At 36.6% G+C, this 18,048-nt stretch overlaps 1 protein-coding gene across 1 annotated transcript in view; it reads right to left on the minus strand.

Moving 5' to 3' along the window:
• LOC117578017 (uncharacterized) overlaps positions 1 to 17,440 on the minus strand; it is a 67,344-nt gene extending 49,904 nt beyond the window's left edge. Inside the window, exons 1-2 of the mRNA XM_052005739.1 lie at positions 17,074 to 17,440; positions 8,151 to 8,172 (exon numbers count right to left, since the gene is read on the minus strand). The gene's annotated coding sequence lies outside the window, so the exon portion shown is untranslated. The remainder of the gene's footprint in view (positions 1 to 8,150; positions 8,173 to 17,073) is intronic.
• Positions 17,441 to 18,048: the final 608 nt, after the last annotated feature.

The following is an 18,048-nucleotide window of genomic DNA, read 5'->3' on the forward strand; positions in this document are numbered from 1 at the left end:
GCCGCACAGATAAACTGCAGGCTCCTCTCTACAGTGGGGTTCAATATCAGGTTTACCAGAAGAACAAGAAGAAGAAGCATATTTCATTTGAATGCTGTCGTTACCACTGTAATGCGTTAGGGCGACAATGTCGCGAGAGCACCCGAAACGCTACAGAAACGCGGAAAAAACGTATTAAATACAAATTTCCTGGTAATAAAACAGAGAGACACATTGCAAGGTGAGGAGTGGGGAGCGGAGAGCGGGGAGTGGAGAGTCAACTCCAAGTGGCTGCCAAATAAAGAAATAAATCTTTACACCCAATGTGGCCAAAGGGCAGAGAAAGGTAGCCTCAACAGGGTGCGGGGGTTCTGTGAGAAAGAGAGCGAGCATCAGAGAGAGAGGGACAGAGTGAGAGAAAGAGAGAGAGGGAGATTGAGAGTGACTAACTGCTGTGGCCATCGACAACCGAAGGCACACATTGTTGCCTTTTTTTGTATTTTGTTTTTAATACACATAACATTTGTTGCTGCTGCTGCCATTTGCCTGGCTTTATTGTTATTTTTGTGTATTTCTTATATCAACCGTGTAAATCTCGCTCACACACAGATGAAATACTGAGCTCAGACTCAACTCAGACTTAACTCAAAACTCAACTTAACTCATCGCATCGCATCGCATCGCAACTCGAGAGACAGACAGAATTTTTATTGGAAATCTGTACGTAGAAGTAGTCACAATCATCATCATCATCATCATTGTCATTATTATCATCTGCAACATCATTATTGCGATCATCTTTAACAGCAGCCGCTGCGCTTGCTGTTCCTTTTTTTTTTTTTTTTTGTGCGGTTCGGTTTTTTACTCGTTTCTGTTTCAGATGCATATCTCACTGAGCGCGTTGGCAATAAAAATATATATGAGCTGTTGATGACTGCATATAAAAATAATTCGAAACAGGCATAAGACTACAAACAGCAACAGCAATAAAGAAACCCTTGACTTGCCTGATATATACAATATATATACATATATGTTATATCTTCAGCATATATGTAAGTACGATGCGATATTTTGTGCCTCTTCTGACAATGCCGCATTCAACTGCAGCGATCATCCTCATGATAACAAATATCTCGCTCTTCAATCTATAAATCGATCAATAATATTTGGGCCATTGCAATATTTTAAACAATTTTTGCAAATCGTTTTTTAATGAATACAATTCAATAACTTTTAAATGATTTAATATTCATATTGCATTAATCTTTATTTAGTGTATTACATTTTAGAATAACAAATTTAGTCAGTATTATACTGGATTAATTTATAAAATATTTGCGAAATTCCAAATTTTGAACATTTTTAAAAGATTATTTCGCAACTTTATTTATAAGCCACGAATATTACAATCTGATTTATTATAAAAACTTTATTAATCATAAATATAAAATCAACGTGTCAATGAATAGTGAATAATATTTCATTATTGCTAATCAATAGGGAATATTTTATAAGGACTTTTATAGGTCTATTCGTATTGTTTTGAAATTCTCTTTTTAGTTGTATAACTTACTTAAATGAAATGTGTAGATTAACTAAAGTACGAAGAGCAACAATGATAAGTAAGATGATATTCGAAAATAGTTAAATTGCATTGAAGTTGATTCCGTTTAAAAGCTAAAATAAGCACATCAAATGTGTGTGTGTGTGTGTGAGTGTGTAGTTAAAGATGCAGTGCTCGGGTATCATTAGCCTTAACTAAATGAAATCTATGAGAGAAGAGGGTTAACAAAAGCTGCCCACAGCAGATGTACAGAATTTAATACCATGGCCCGCAACTAAACGATCTGAGCCTTGGCTATCAATTGACAGCCATAAGCGTGAACAGAGCTAAGAGAGGGAACTGCAGAGGGGGGAGGGGGGAGAGGGGAGAGGGGAGACCAATGTAGAATGCATTTAATTGCTATAATTTTTCAATTGTAACAAAAGACATCAACAAACGGACGGCATTCAGACAATGCAACAAATCACACAAAAGGCAAATGCGAATCCGAAATCTGAATGCGAATCTGAATGTGAATGTGTGAGTGATTGTGAATGTGCTTGCGAATGCAACGAGCCATTCAGCCAGGTGAATGAGTCTCTCTCTCTCTCTCTCTCTACCTGTCTTTTCGTCCATGTGTGTAAGAGAAATTTCCTGAAATCAAATCTAGCAAATCAGACCAAACACTAAAAGACTAAAAGTCAAAAACCAAACTCCAAATTGGCTACATTTTAAATGCTCTTTTTCCTCAGTGGGAGGAGGAGGGGGTAGGGGCGTGGCACTTGTAGGCGCCAGAGCGTGCCGTCAATATGTCGACGACAAACGCAATACTTAGAAAACGATGCGCGGCATTGAACAGAAGCTCAACTAAAGCCACAAAACCGAAAACCGAAAACTAAAGATACAGATACAAATAATAGATACAGATAGAGAGATACAACGACAACGAAGACAGAGACGGAGACGGAGATGCAAAGTGGATTTTATAGTCAGTCTAGTATAAATGGGTCGGCCTTGCCTTTGCCTTTGCCTATGCTTGAATGTGGTGTACAAGGTGTACAATTACCTTAACGCATCGACAATTATACGAATGGTTGGTCGCCCCACAATGGGGCACACTCGGAGTGGCAGAGCAACGGCCATCCCCCATCCCCATCCCGCATCCCATCATCAGGTGCGATATGCGATACGCAGTTGGGCGGCTAAGACAATTGCGCCACGCTACGACTGGGCGCCCAAGAAGATTGTCAGTCAGTCAGTCAGTTTTGAGCTCGTCAATCGTTCAGCTTGTCAATGCCGCCAACGACAACAAGAGAACTACAAAAACAAAAACAAAAACAACAGCTGAAAGAGAAAAAGAAAACAGAAAGCGGCAAACGGCAAACGGCAAAATGAACGCCCCAAAAACACTTTGGCCTGCTGGGCACGGGACATGTGTAAGCGCTCTTTCCCCTCTCTCTCTCTCTTTCGTTCATTCTCCCACACATTCGCTTAGGTGGTGTGTGTGTGTGTGTATGTGTGTGTGTCATAAGCAATTTGCGGGGCGTTGTGAAGGTATTGACACCGCCAATAATGACTACAACAACGACAACAACGTTGACGACGTTGGCAACGCATCTTCTTATTGCCTTGCGGTTTTAATTGTGTGCGCACAGTGGGGCAAATTGCAGGCAGAGACTTGCCAAGTCTACACAGTAGTTGTCCTTACTTTTAATATTTATAATGCAACCAATTTCACAGAGATCTGCAAAACACATTCGTTAAAGTCGCAATTAATAAAGATCCTTAAACGATTGTTGACACATTTCTGAACCACACAAAAATTAAAACGTGTTGATAACAAACTCCAATGAAATATATGATACTAAGTCTTGAAAGTACACATTTCTTGCATAATATAAATAAATATGTTATCATTTATGGCTGATGGCTTACAATCTCTTAAAATATTGCACACTAATTATTACAATAGGCAAATAAAATAACAAATATCATTTGTAAATGTTATTAAAAGACTAACTTAATTTAACAATAATAAATTTATTGAAACTGAAATATTTTATAGAAACGTAAGTTTAAATTAACTTTTCCTTCACTCGTTGTTTGCACAAATTCCTTTATAAGGCAATCCTATGCAATCTTATATCTAGTTTTTTAATAAACACTTTTCTTTGCTTCAATTATTTTAAAATTCACTAACAACTCTTCAAACAAAATAATAAAAATGAATAGAAGTGTTTACCAATTCAAAAAATGTATGTAATTTTTTAATTAAAATAATTAATGTATTTATAAGAGTTTCTCGAATGCTAAACGAAAGCGCTTTTAATTTCAATTCAATTATCTCAAACTTGACCAACTAGTTTGCGAATATTGCTATCGATCTGCGTGATCTTTTGCTTTGACTATGCAAGAAATTTCATTTTATTTTCAATCATTCAATTATTTAGTAAAGAGTTTTTAAAATGAAAAAAGCCTATTTAAATTTCAAATGCAATCTGTGTATAAAAAAATATACAAAATTATCTTGAACTTGACAAAATATGCTTGCTGTCGATCTTAGTGATCTTCTGATTTGACTAAACAAAAAATTTTATTTAATGTTCAATCATTTTATTCTTTAGAAGAGTTAGAAACTCTTAAACCTCTTTAAATTTCAAATGCAATCTGTATATAATATATGTATGCATATACAAAATTGTCTCGAACTTCACAAAATATTATTGTCAACTGTGTGGTCTTCTGCTTTAACTATACAAGAGATTTTATTTTATGTTGGGTACCACTGTGCACCGTGCTTTTTCGCTGGCAATTGCAATGATTTGTGTGGCCTGCCAGCTAGAGTTCTTAACGGGACTTCACACTCTCTCTCTCTCTCTGTCTCTGTCTCTTCTTCGTTCGCTTGCTCTCCAAGTGATTGACATACGCGGCGCCCAGGCAACGAACGAAGCTGCTGCTCTAAATGTGAAGTTGTAAAACAGATGTGTGTATGTGTGCGTGTGTGCGTGTGTGTGTGCAGATTGGATTAAATTGTATTGAAAAGTTTTGCACGCCCAAAAAGTAGCGTTCCAGTCAATGGAATATGGAATGGGAATAATAAAGGGAAAAGAGCTGAAGCTGCGAAGCTTTGGGGGCGGATGCATGTTTGTTTTTCTTGTGCCTGCGTGTGTACGTGTGTGTGTGTTTGTGTGGCTAAGGATGCAGGCTCTATTTACTTTTTAATTGGCAAAATTAATGCAATGCAATGAAATGAAGCCCATTGAGGTCGTTGATTGCGTGGGCGGCGGAGGAGGAGGAGGAGCAGGAGGGAGTAGAAGATGGGGGAAACGCTGGTCCAAAAAGTGAAAACTGAAGCCGATGAAGAACTTTGCGGTGGTTGGCTCAACTCTCAACTCTCCAACTTCAACTGCTGCTTCCATGCCAACGACGCACTGAATTCTTCCTCCTCTGCGAGCGCTTGTTGATATTGCTCTTCGGTTTCGCAGTTGTTGTTAATATTATTGCTGTAGTTGTTTTTTGTTTTTGTAATTCTAAGAAATTCAATTTTCAACTTAAAACCGCCGCCAGCCGATGCTCTCGCTCTCTCTCTTTCTACAAGTGATTAAGCGAAAAGAACAACAACAACAACCACAAGAACAACCCCAAAGAAGCACATGCAAAAACAAAAACAAAAAAATGAACTGAGACGCAGACATTTGCTTGGCGGCTTCACGGTTTTGATCCATTCGCATAATAATGATGATCATGACGATCATGAAGAGACACAACGATGCCATTGGCATTGCGTCCCCCTACCACACACATACACACATACACACACACACACACACACACACACACACTCTCTGCTTCCCTTTTTGCTGTTGCTGCTGCCAGTCCGTCAGCCAAACTCAGTCACACATATTGAAATAATTATTATCTGCATTTTGAGATCAACACGCCAAACGAAGCCGAACCAGCGCAAGCCCAAAAGAGAGTCCAACGAAGAGAGAGAACGAAAGAGAGAGAGAGAGGAAGATGTTCGACTCCAACTGCGACTTCGACTTTGACTCCATTTCAACCCAGCTTCAAATTGAAGGCCATAAAAAATCAACGCATATTGCACACTGTCAAAGTCATCACGAAAGAGAGACGCAGAGAGAGAGAGAGAAAAACGATCCACAATGCACAGCTCATTAGCAGAGCAAAAGCAGAGCAAGCCAAGGCTCAGCTGTTGCCTCTGCTCATCCTGCCAGCCAGCAACAACAAAATATGCCAAGCGATAATCCTTTGACAAAGGCTCCTCACACACCACCACCACAATAACAACAACAACAGCAAGAACAACAACAACAAAGAAGCTGAAGAAGAAAAGACTTGAGAGATTTCGCGCATTTCGGCACACGCAATAAAGGCGAAGAAAGCAGCACATAACAACAAAGCTGACGATGATGATGATGATGACGATGACGATGATGAGGAGCCTGAACCGGCCTCTGGTTAAATGCTGAACGTAATTCCCCCAGGAGAGCACGCCCCCCCTCTCCTGCCCTTGCTGTCTAACACGCCTCTGTCACCGTGTAATGCGACGTGTTTGCCTCAATTCGAGCATATGAAAACGGTTTATTTTGCTCGATTAAGTCGCCCGCTTTTGAAATGCGAGTGCAGTGCACAAAAAATATAATAAAAAACGAAAGAAAAGAGAGCAGATGAGTGGAGAGGAGTGAAGAGGAGTCCAACCCAATGCACTGACATACAATCGCGGGGGAATCGGGTTCGGTGGAGCGAGGGGGGAACAATACAGGAACGAGGTTTGTCGCACAGGAAGCTGGCGAGCGACAGGAAGCAATAAAAATCCAAATTGGATGCCAACTATTGAAAACCGTTTGCCTGCCAATTCCTTTTGAACTGGGGATGACAATAGATTAACGATTTAAGCTCTGCCAAGGATGCAACCAAAGAAGTTGGGCTAAGTAGCTGCCCACAAGAAAAAGAAAGGAAGTAAGGACTAAGAGTTAGAGTTAAGAGCACAGCAGGTTCGACTTAATGCTCACCCTGAAATCGTGAATGGAGTAATGCATAAAGCCCATGAGGACTCGATTAATAAGAGGTGAAATGTGCAAACATAAAAACAGTATTTAAATAATCTACTAGGGATAGGATACATTTAAAAGATTCCATATAGTACTTTAAGATGAGTCAAAAAAAACAAGAAAGCTATAGTCCAGCTGCCCTAAACAGTCCGGTATTATTCTTAATATGTTCCGAAAGTATAAAATTCACTATATTATCATATATTATCAACCAAAGAAACTAAAAATCAAGTGCATCAGCCGATTTTTGCCGTACAATGAAATGATTCTATATAAAAATGCGTTAGAAGGAATTATTATTTGAAAAAGCTATCTTCAAATAAAAATATTCAACTAACTTTATTAAGTTAATAAAATATAAACCGCCTTTTTTTTAATTTTATTATATTATTTATAAAAACAAATCATAAACCAACTAAAATTATATAAGAAATCTAAATCTGGATTTTTTAAGAAGATTAATTGCGATAATGTTGTTCACCTTTTCTATCAATTGTTAAAGAACTAATCTTTTTAGTTAAAAATAAGTTTTACTTATAACCTTCGTTATATTTTGGTATTTCTTATTTATTTTGAAAGAATATTAGCTCAATGGTTCGGTTTTATTAAATAACTATTATGATATCATATTATCTTAAATAATGAGATAACTATTTTAATAATCAGAGAATAATAACAAGTCTTCTTTGAGTTAAAAATAAGATGCTTTCCTTTCGTAATAAAAATGATGGAACTTCAGGATTAACAAAACTCTTTCGGCAAATTCCTCCTCCTTAAGTTGCGACAACATATTTTGATGTCTATATTTTTATAGGATTCGATTGGTTTCCCGCGCACTTTGGATTCGGCTCTCACGCCCAAGTCAGGTGAATGAGCGATTCCGAAACTCGATAACTGGCGAAAAAGAGCCGTAAAACTTGAGGGCTTGGCTGGCATAACGAGCGTAACGACAAGTCGTAAAACTTTCACCGATAAACCGATAAACATCAATGACCGAACTGAACTGCATTTCACTGAATGGACCGGCAAATCGAAGAAGTTCACAAAATGGCAATTAAACAGCCGCCCGAACCATTCAGGTAGCACCTCTTAAGAATTCCCAACAATCGGACAGTAGCCGAAGGCCATAGTTTTACGATCGTCATAAAGCCGACGACGTAGCAAAGGTTTCAATTACACCCGGAGGCACAGAGATCCTATCTATACCCAACCAACTACAATAACTACTAGTCCAAGTCTAAAGTCTGAGTCTTATGCAACGCGGTAGCTGAAGAGTTCTTTCTGTGACAGGAAAAGCCATAAAATCCACGCGGAGGTCGGTTGGTGCTCATAAATCGACTCCGGATCTTCAAAAACAAATCTTTATGACTTTATTAGTTGTCATCCGAAAATATGGTAAGTCGAAAGTACAGGAATATTACATGCAGTTTTTGATCTGAGATAGTATTTATTTTATTGACATAAAATAATTTGTAATTATTATTATTTTATATAGCAATAAACCATGTGAACTATGTGAAATATAAAAATGATAAAGGCTTAGCTTCTCTTACCTTTCAAAAAGAGTTCCGATATCTGTGGAAATAGAGATAAAAACAATTTAATAATTATTTGCATAAAACATAAAGTAGTTGAACATAAAAAGAAAAACCATATTAAAACTAGAAAACTCAATTGTTTGTGATTAGCATCATTTATAAAATTTAGATCGTAATAATAGGAATACAATATAATAGAAATTTAGGAATAGGAAAAAATTAATATAGAAGTGAATTTCTTTTGCTAAGAATCAAACTACAATTTGTCGACTTATTGCAATTAGTTTAACTTTTATTGTTTAATTTTGAATTTATTCAGCTTTACTAAGAATAAAAGCAATTCATATATTTATTTTCATGTTTGTTTATAGTTTTGTTAAATACTATATTATAAGCTTATTGGCTAATCAACAGCTTCAAATGAAAGTAAAAAGAATAAGTTTGAAAATGCGATCACTATAAATGAATTTTATAAGCGATTAAGATGATTTTATAAATTTACAATTTTCTATATTCAAAGTTTGAAGAGAGAAATAAAAAGTTGTTGGCAAAATGCAAACATTCGCTATTTCTGGTTTAAACAATAATAACTAACATCTGGTTGCGATCACATAATAATTGTAGAAGTGATTTAACAAAATTATTTTGTATGCTGCAGTCGAAACTTAGTTGCTTTGCTTTACAATCAATCTAGTATATTTCGTACTATATAAAAATACCAAATATAGCATATTTTAATATTTTTGTGATATATTAATTTAGTTTCTTGCTTGAATTTTCCATTGGCAATTGAGAGCCACATTTAAAATCAAAAGAGAAATAAATATTTATTCCACATGCAGGAACGACTTTCGGTAGTCGGTCTTAGTATAAATTATAAATACTATGTCAATTATAGCATTTAGTATATTTTAATATTTTTGGATATATTAATTTGGTATATTGTAAGGTGATCAAGAGCTAAATTACAAGTCAAATGTTTGAGTCTTTAATAATTCAAGATCACTTAAAAGCAAGTCAGGTCTTTGCTTTGCTTAACAATCTGATATATTTTGTACTATGTTCATATACCAAAGTAAACCTTCAGTGTATTTTAGTATCTTTGGTACAGTAAAAATGAGTAGCGATGTAGCTTTCGTGTTTTAATTTTGCATTGGTGATCGAGAGTTAGATTTAAAGTGAAAAGAGAACTTTAGAAATTTTTCCACATCACATAAGATCGATTGCAAAAGACAGACTTTCGGTAGTCGGGTGTTTGCTTTGCTTAACAATCTGGTATATTTCTGCTTTATACCAAAGTTAACCTTCGGTGTATTTTAGTATCTTTCATTTAATTTGGTACAGTGATAATGAGTAGCGATGTAGCATTGTTCCATTGATGATCGAGAGTTAGATTTAAAGTGAAAAGAGAACTTTAGAAATGATTCCACATCACATAAGATCGATTGCAAAATATGCAGGCACAACTTTTGGTATTTAGCAAAACAGAAATTGCGATTCAATTTGTGGGCCTTGTAAGTTGGTGTATGCTTCGATTTTGTGGCATGCAAGTGGGCCTGCATGAAGCGTGACGCCCACACAGACAGACAGGCACAGAGGGAGAAGAGGGAGAGATAGGGAGTGGGAAACAGAAAGAGAAAGAGAATGCAAGGAACTGAGATGCGACTAACGCCCCAACCAGGCGACAATATTTATAACTCTGTGGCGCGTCTCAATTCATTTGGTTCTATATGATTATGCGACTGCAAAGGAGCGAAGCAAGACAGAGGGAAGAGAGGGGTAAGAGCGAGGGGCTGGCTGTGCAGTGTCTGCTTGGTTGCCTGCCTGAGTGTCTGCCACCTACGTAAGCGTATAATTCGTTTAGCGTCAGCAGCAGCAGCAGCAGCAGCCAGAGCAACAACAGCAACAACGAGAGTCTCGACAACAGCAACAACAACGAACAACGCAGAACGCAGAACTTAATCAGTCACTTTAACACCAAGCAGTTGGCAAAGCAAAGTTGCCACAGTTGCCACTTACGAAAAAAAAGCGATCTACAGTGAGTGCGTGAGCGTTGCGTTGCGTTGCGTTGCGCTTGTTGTGGGGCATGCAGCAAAACTGCAAAACTGGAAAAGAGCGTCGTTGATCGCCGCCTGGCGCTGCCTGTCATGGTCGATATTGCGTTGACACCAAATTTGCATTAAAATGCAATTCGCTCAGCCCCGGAGATCGTAATGCATCTTTAGTGTCTATTGAGTGGTGCATTAGTCATATACTACATGCTGCATGCTGCATGCTGCAAGCTGCAAGGCGGCAGACACAACGGTGCTGCAACATTGCTGTGTGTGTGTGTGTGTGTGTGTGCAACAACAAAAAAGAAGTATCAATTAAAGCGCAGAAAATAGAAACGAAAGCACTCAAAAAGCACTTTGATCTTGCCAACTTTACGATCACTTGCAGATCTTTCACTTTCTTCTGCTGCTGCTGCACTTGGCTCAGGTCAGACAAGACAGACAGACAGACGGACAAAAGTCTCGGGCATTCCAATTAAAAATAGTTTTGACACGTCGCGAGAGTTTGCGACAATTTCTTGATGCCGCCTGGGGCAATAAATTAATTACAAAATTGCCAACGTGGCATGCAACAGGCTGAGACAGAGACAGAGGCAGAGGCAACTGCGAACATTTTATGGCCATGGCTAAAAATCAAATGCAACAACAAGTCCTCTACATGTGGGCGTGGGCCGAGGCTAAGGCTGAGACTGAGGCTGAGGGCAAATCTCCCTCTCTTACTTTTGTCTGTGTGGGCGACTACAACGAAATTGAATTCTATGCGAAAGGGCACTTGGAGATAGTTTGCCTCTGGTCTCCCAGCCTTTCTCTCATCTCTCTCTCTCTCTCTCTCTCTCTCTGTCTCTCTTGAGCTACCTGCTGCTGTGTTGCTCTTGATCTTCGTGCGCCTCTTCAGCGCTAGACGATGCCCAGAGTCTAGTGTTTGCTTGCCTGTTGTTTGTAGACAACTTTGAGGCAGCTTCAGCTTCAGCTTCAGCCTTAACCTCAGTCTTCACAGCCTTCACCTCACGCTTAAGTCCTCGTCTTCTGCAGTCTTCAGCTTCAGGGGCTCTACGCCCCCGGGTTGCAAACTTTCAATTATTCACACTTCATCGAATGGCGCAAGGCTGAGAAGAGCTGAGTTGAGTAGAGACAGCCTCTTCTGTATCTCTTTGAGCATCTCTCTCTCTTTCTCTCTCTCTCTCTCTCTCTGAGCAGCTGTATCTGCGTATTGTTTCGTTCATGTCAAATTATTGACCCGCGCCAGGCACTTTGAAATGTTTATGCGTTTTCATGACCAAGATGAGCAATTGATAAATCCAACTCAAAATTATGAATATGCAAACGTGCCCCTCGACCAAAAACACAGCCACCAGACAACAGACAACAGACATCAGACAAGCAGGCAACGAAGCTGGCAACTGGCAACTGGCAACCGGCAGCCAAAAGAGACAACAGAGACAACCACCCGCTGTTTTGTGGGCCTGGTCAGAAGCCGTCACTAGCAACAACAACGTTCGTTTACACGTTCTCGATTTTACGATCGCTTTTACGAGCTACTTCGGCATGCCGAAACGATTTCAAAACCCTATCGATCTTCAACATCGGATCACCTTTTTAGAGTAATAAAATATGTAGAAATACTTTTGAAAGAATTATTATTTGACAAAGATATCTTCGATTAAAAATATTTAACAAAATAAATTAAGTTAGTAAGATATTTTTCCCTTTTTCTTTAATTTTATTATATTTTTTTATTAAAACAAATCTTTGAAAAATATATCTTCAAATTAAAATATTTATCTAAATTAATGAAGTTAGTAAATCCATTTTTCTTTCATTTTATTATATTTGTATAAAAACAAATCACGATTTTGTATTCTTTAAAAAAATTTAAATGATATTTAACTAAGGTAATTAGGTTTGTAAGATATTTTTCCCTTTTTCATTAATTTTATGATACTTTGTTAATAAAAATAAATCTTTGAAAAATATATATCACGATTTTTCGAAACACGCTCCAAACTAAAATGCGTTACGATCTGTTTGTCAGGAAATGTTAGATGTAAAAGGTTTTTGTTAAAAATACGTTAATTTTTGATAATGATGTTTAATAATAATAATAGAAGTTTTTGTGTGCATATCTTTTACATAATGTTACCAAATAGCGGCAGTTGTAAAGTTTTAAAGAATTTATTATTATTTATTATAATAATTAATAAAAGAAATAAACAAAAATGTAGTCTATTATCAAGCTTCTTTCATGCCAAGTTTAAAAAACTATTGCCAACTTTTTCTTCAGACAATATTGCATTTTTCACAAATATTTATACTCTCATGTGATATATGTTTATTCTATAGCAAAAGATTAGCAAGTTTATTGTTGAAGTTGGACACTAAATTGATTTCGTATATACAATTGATTGTCATTTCAAATTGAACCACATTCAAAAATTCTTCCGCTAAAAAACTGCTCCAATTAAACTATGAATGCATTATAAAATAATGGCTGATGTTTGAAATATTTTTTCCAAAAAGTATTATTTATATGATATACAAGAAAAGGTGGAATATAACAATGATTTAATCGGTATATTTGAATATACAAAAATAATACAAAGAGGGTAAATTTGAAAGCATTCATGATACTTATTACTCTGTGGTGTATTTTTAATGTATTATAATGTCGATATACCAAATATAGTCTTAGGTATAATTTAGTATTTATTTAATAATTTTGTAACACTAATAATAATTACTATAATAATAATAATAAGAATAAATAGTCTTTAGTCTACTAACTCCTATATTTATGATGTTTCTTTAGTTATAATTTGTTATACAATTGTTGTAAATTATGTTGCAAACGAATAAAGCACTTAAAAAGAAGTATAATACTATTTTATTATATATTTGCAAACTTAATACAATCCCGCTGATCGCGTTAAACACTCGGCGTGAAAACACGCGTGAAATTCATGGAGAAGACTGCAGCTCATCATCATAAAGCAGAGAGCGAAAGGTGCATGCAACATCAGTGTGTGAAGCATCCAACTGTGTGTGTTGCAGCATGCCCCGGCCATTTGTTGTTTATCAGCAACAAGCGATCAATACAGCAGCAATCAATATGGTCAATAAAGTTCGGCCCCGTTGCTGCTGCTGATGCTGCTGCTGACTCGCTATAGGGAGTCAAAGACACAGTCACAGACAGAGTTCGAGTCCAAGACAAAGTCACAAAGATGTGCACTTGGATTTGGCGACAGCGACAGATAGAGAGAGAGAGAGAGACAGAAGAAGAGAGATGAGTCTGCGTGCAGAGTCCGTGTTGCACTTGGGTTCGATACAAGGCAACGTGATGTACAGCGTTGAAACCCAAGAAGGCTGCAGAACTGAACTGAACTGAACTGAGCTGAGCTCGCTTGCAGTTCACAGCTTGCTTAACAGGGGAGCAATGGGGGAGGAAGGGGAGGAGGGGGGAGATTGGACAGCGGTCGTCACTGGCTCATGTTGTCACTGTTGTTGTCGCTTGATCGCAAATTTGCCATGGCAAGCTTGACAACTTGCAACGAAGCTTAGCTCAGCTCAGACCCGAAGCCGGCACCTTAAAATAATGTTACAAACTTTTTGGCATGTAGCCCAAGTACGGCGGGAATCCAAGATCAGGCCCTGTAAGCGTTTCAATTCGTTTCTGGCAACGCGATGCGATGCGACTTAACTCGACTCGACTGCACACACACAGACACAGACACACACACACATATATGCCACACTCCTCTCAACTTGAACAACAACAAATTGGAGATCACGGTTTTCATGTACTACATGCAAATCCATTGCTACTGTTGTTGCTACTCTCTGCTGCAACCAGTGGCAACCACTGAGCACCAACAACTCTGCTGTTTGCTGTAAACTTTTTGGTCCCTGTCTCTGTTTTCGGCTACTGTACGTATGTGTGAGTGTGTGTTTGTGTATCTGTATCTGCATCCATAACCATAAAGCCAACTAAAATAAACAATCCGAAGCAACAAACTAGCCACAGTCTGGACTTCACTGCATTGCAACTCAAGAAAACAGAATACACACACTCACACTCGCACTCGCGAATCACACTCACACTCACACTCACGAATACATTGTCAAGTCATTCACAAAAGCAGCAAACAAGCAACCAGAAATACCCTACACTAAAGATAAAGGGCATCTTCAACTGAACGATCAGCAAATTCGAACAATTCAAATTCTTTCACAAAACTGCTAATTATTAACTATAAATCAAAATTGACTTAAAGAATCGATTAAAAACATCAAACATTACTAACTCCAAATCATAATTGAATTAAAGAGTCAACAATAAATAAAATAAAGCGATTGTCAAGTGCAAATAAAATGTAATCATGAATTCAATTCATCATTGTTAACTATAAATCAAAATTAAGCTAAAGAATCAAATAAAAAGATCAAACATTATTAGTAACTCTAAATCATAATTCAATAAGAAATAAATAAAATAAAATAATCGATTGCCAAGTGCAAATAAAATGTAATTATGAAGCGCAAAGTATGAAAAAAATAAATAAAAATTTGGCTAGAGGTGCATCAAAAGTTGAACAAATAATCGAATCGATTTGAATTGCATCCCTGGAAATTTCTCAATAATGTAAATCGAAGCTGCGCAATTTGAACAGCAAATAGCTTTAAATATGACTTAAATATTTACAATACAAATTTCTTCACTTTTCTTAGTTTTGTTCTTTGACTCGTAGACAATTGGATAACCAATGGACTCGCTTCTCTTTGGCGTTTGGCATTTGACTCTCTCTTCGGTTGGGTTTTATGCAAAACAGCTCTGAACTGTTTGATCAGCTTGTCGTCCAGCTATCGAGTATTCGTCGCCTTTTTGGGTGCCCCATCCTCTGCCCCATCTTAATGCAATCCGCGGTGACCGTTTAGCAAATTGGCGACAGGAAGCCACCAACAACAACAACAACACCTTCTACCGCTTCCCTCTCTCTTTCTCTCTCACATTGCGCACGTGGCTAGCAAATGCTGACAGGAGACAAGGCACAACTACTGAGACTCAGACTGAAACTCAGACTAGGATTGCGATTGCAGTTGCAGTTGCAGTTGCAGTTGTAAGAGGAAGACTGAGATCGGACTCTGTTACACAGCACACGACGCCTTTGTAATTTGTGGCGCCATTCAGTGGGCGTTCAACTGGCCAACAAACACTCTGAGAACCCAAAACGGAAGCATAAATATTACAAAGAAAATACATATACATATATAGTATAGTATAGTATAATACATTCCTGACAGCTAAACTTGATTAGTTCTTCGTTCAAATCTCATCGATTCACATTTGTTTTTCTCACAAATAACAAATGCGACACATGGCGTCAAAACTCAACGACGGCGCACAGTGGAGCAAATGTAATGAAACTTATTGCACATTTATTTATTTCAACGAAAACACTTTGCTTTAACTTATATTCGTCCTATTTAAACTTGATTCTTCCTTCTTCAAAATCTCCATCATTACAAATCTCATCAATTGCCACTGAGTTCCTAGAAATTCTTCCACATGGCGCCAGAATGAAACGACGCCGCACCGTGTGGCAAATACTATTATACACAAACGTATTTGAACACAAACATTTTGCTTATTCAGAGTACAGTATACTGCATTCATGCTATGTAAACTTGATAATTATTTCTTTAAAATCTCTGTTTCATTAATTTATTTGACATTTTTTTGCCCAAAAAAGCATTAGACATGACGTCAGAGAATAACGACGCCGCACAGTGGTGCAAGTGGGATGAAAGTTATTGTACACAAATTTATTTTATCGAAAACACTTTACTTTACATTGTATATTCCTACTATTTAAATTTTATTGCTTATTTCTTCAAAATCAAAATCATTTCAAATCTCATCGATTCACACTTAGTTCGTAGAAAGCCATGGCGCCAGAGTGCAACGACGCACAGTGGTGCACATGTGATGATGAAATGTGATGGGTACACAAATTTATTTGAACGAAAACATTTTGCTAATTGAGAGTATAGTGTACTACATTTCTGTTAGTTAAACATGAAAGATACTTCTTTTAAGTCCCTGTATCATTGATTTACATTTTTCACATTGCTCAAAAAAAAAAAATCTTCCACATGGCGCCAGAATGTAGCGACGCCGCACTGTGGAGCAAATGTGTTGAAACTTATTGTACACAAATTTATTTTATAGAAAACACTTTACTTTATATTGTATTCCTACTATTTAAATTTGATTGCTTCTTTCTTCAAAATCAAAATCATTTCAAATCTCATCGATTCACACTTAGTTCCTAGAAAGCCTTCCACATAGCGCCAGAATGCAGCGACGCCGCACCGTGTGGCAAATACTATTGTACACAAATGTATTTTACCGAAAAGACATTGTGAATACAGTGTATTACAAATATAGTACAAATTTCCTGCTATTTAAACTTGATTGTTATTTCTTTTAAATATATGTCTCATTGTATCACATTGCTAAAAAAAAAACCTTGCACATGGCGCCAAAACGCAACGACGCCGCACAGTGGTGCATATGTGATGAACCTTGTAATACACAAACGCACTTTAATAAAAACATTTTGCTTATTGAGAGTATAGTATACTACATTCATGCTATTTAAACTTGATTGATCCTTCTGTAAATTCTCTACCATTTCAAATCTCATTGATTGTCACTTATGTAATTCCTAGAATGTCTTAATTCCCATTTGCTTTCTCAAAAAAATTTTCCACATGGCGCCAGAATGCAACTACGCCGCAGAAATTGTACACAAATTTGAACACCAACATTTTTGTTCATTGAGTTAAGATGTGAATAAGGTTTATGCGAAGATTCTTGTCATTTGACTTACCTGTCAATTTGCGTAAACAACTCGTCTTGCAATGATCTAATTTCACAATATTATTTCACAATCATTTTTTGGCGAATCAATCGCGCTGAATTGCGTCGCAACTCCACCACAGAACTATGCAAACTTATTAATGGTGGTAAAAAGATTGGGCGTCGCTTTTTTAGCCGATATTTTAATTGATATCGATGTCAAACAACTAATCGATGTTCATATTATTGCGTATGCAAATTCGGTACACACATACTTCCAATACTATTTTGGATCTTTGCAAACTCAGCGAGTGTCGCGATCGATAGCGAAATTATGGAATTAGAACACAATTTAAACAAATATAAATAAGTACACGTTATAATATTATACATTAAAAAATATATACAGATATATTTTTGCCAAACAAAAGACAAACGAACTCTTATTATTTTAAACATATAAAAAATGTGTGGTATATTAAAATTTTAAAGGAATATCTAAAACAACTTTAAAAATAATCATAAATTCGTTCATTAATTTTAGTAATATTTAAAAAAATAAACATGTGTATAATACTTTATTTTAAGAATCTTTGGAATATGCAAAAATAGTAAAATATATAGTAAGGAATACCAAAATTATTTTAGTTTAATCTGGAAAGATCAAATTTGAATTAAAGTTTATGGGTTCCATTTAAAATGAAAATTAACCAATGTTATTTAACATCCAAATAAATACAAGTTATTATAAAACAAGTTGTAAATTTGTCAAAATTTGGAATATTTTGAATAATAATTATTTCTTTTATTATTCGTGCAAATTATAAGTAAAAACAAAAAGAACTAGAGAACTAGAACTAGAGATTTGAGATTTGAGCTTTGCTGACGTCACAAAATTGCAAAGCGACAACCTCTTGAAGCGATCGTGTCCATGCTTTGTTATTGAATATCGATGAACATAATAATCAATTGGATAATTGCATATTTGTAAATAATTCTGTGTGAT

This window comes from Drosophila albomicans, chromosome X (assembly GCF_009650485.2).
Source record: "Drosophila albomicans strain 15112-1751.03 chromosome X, ASM965048v2, whole genome shotgun sequence".
NCBI lineage: Eukaryota > Metazoa > Arthropoda > Insecta > Diptera > Drosophilidae > Drosophila > Drosophila albomicans.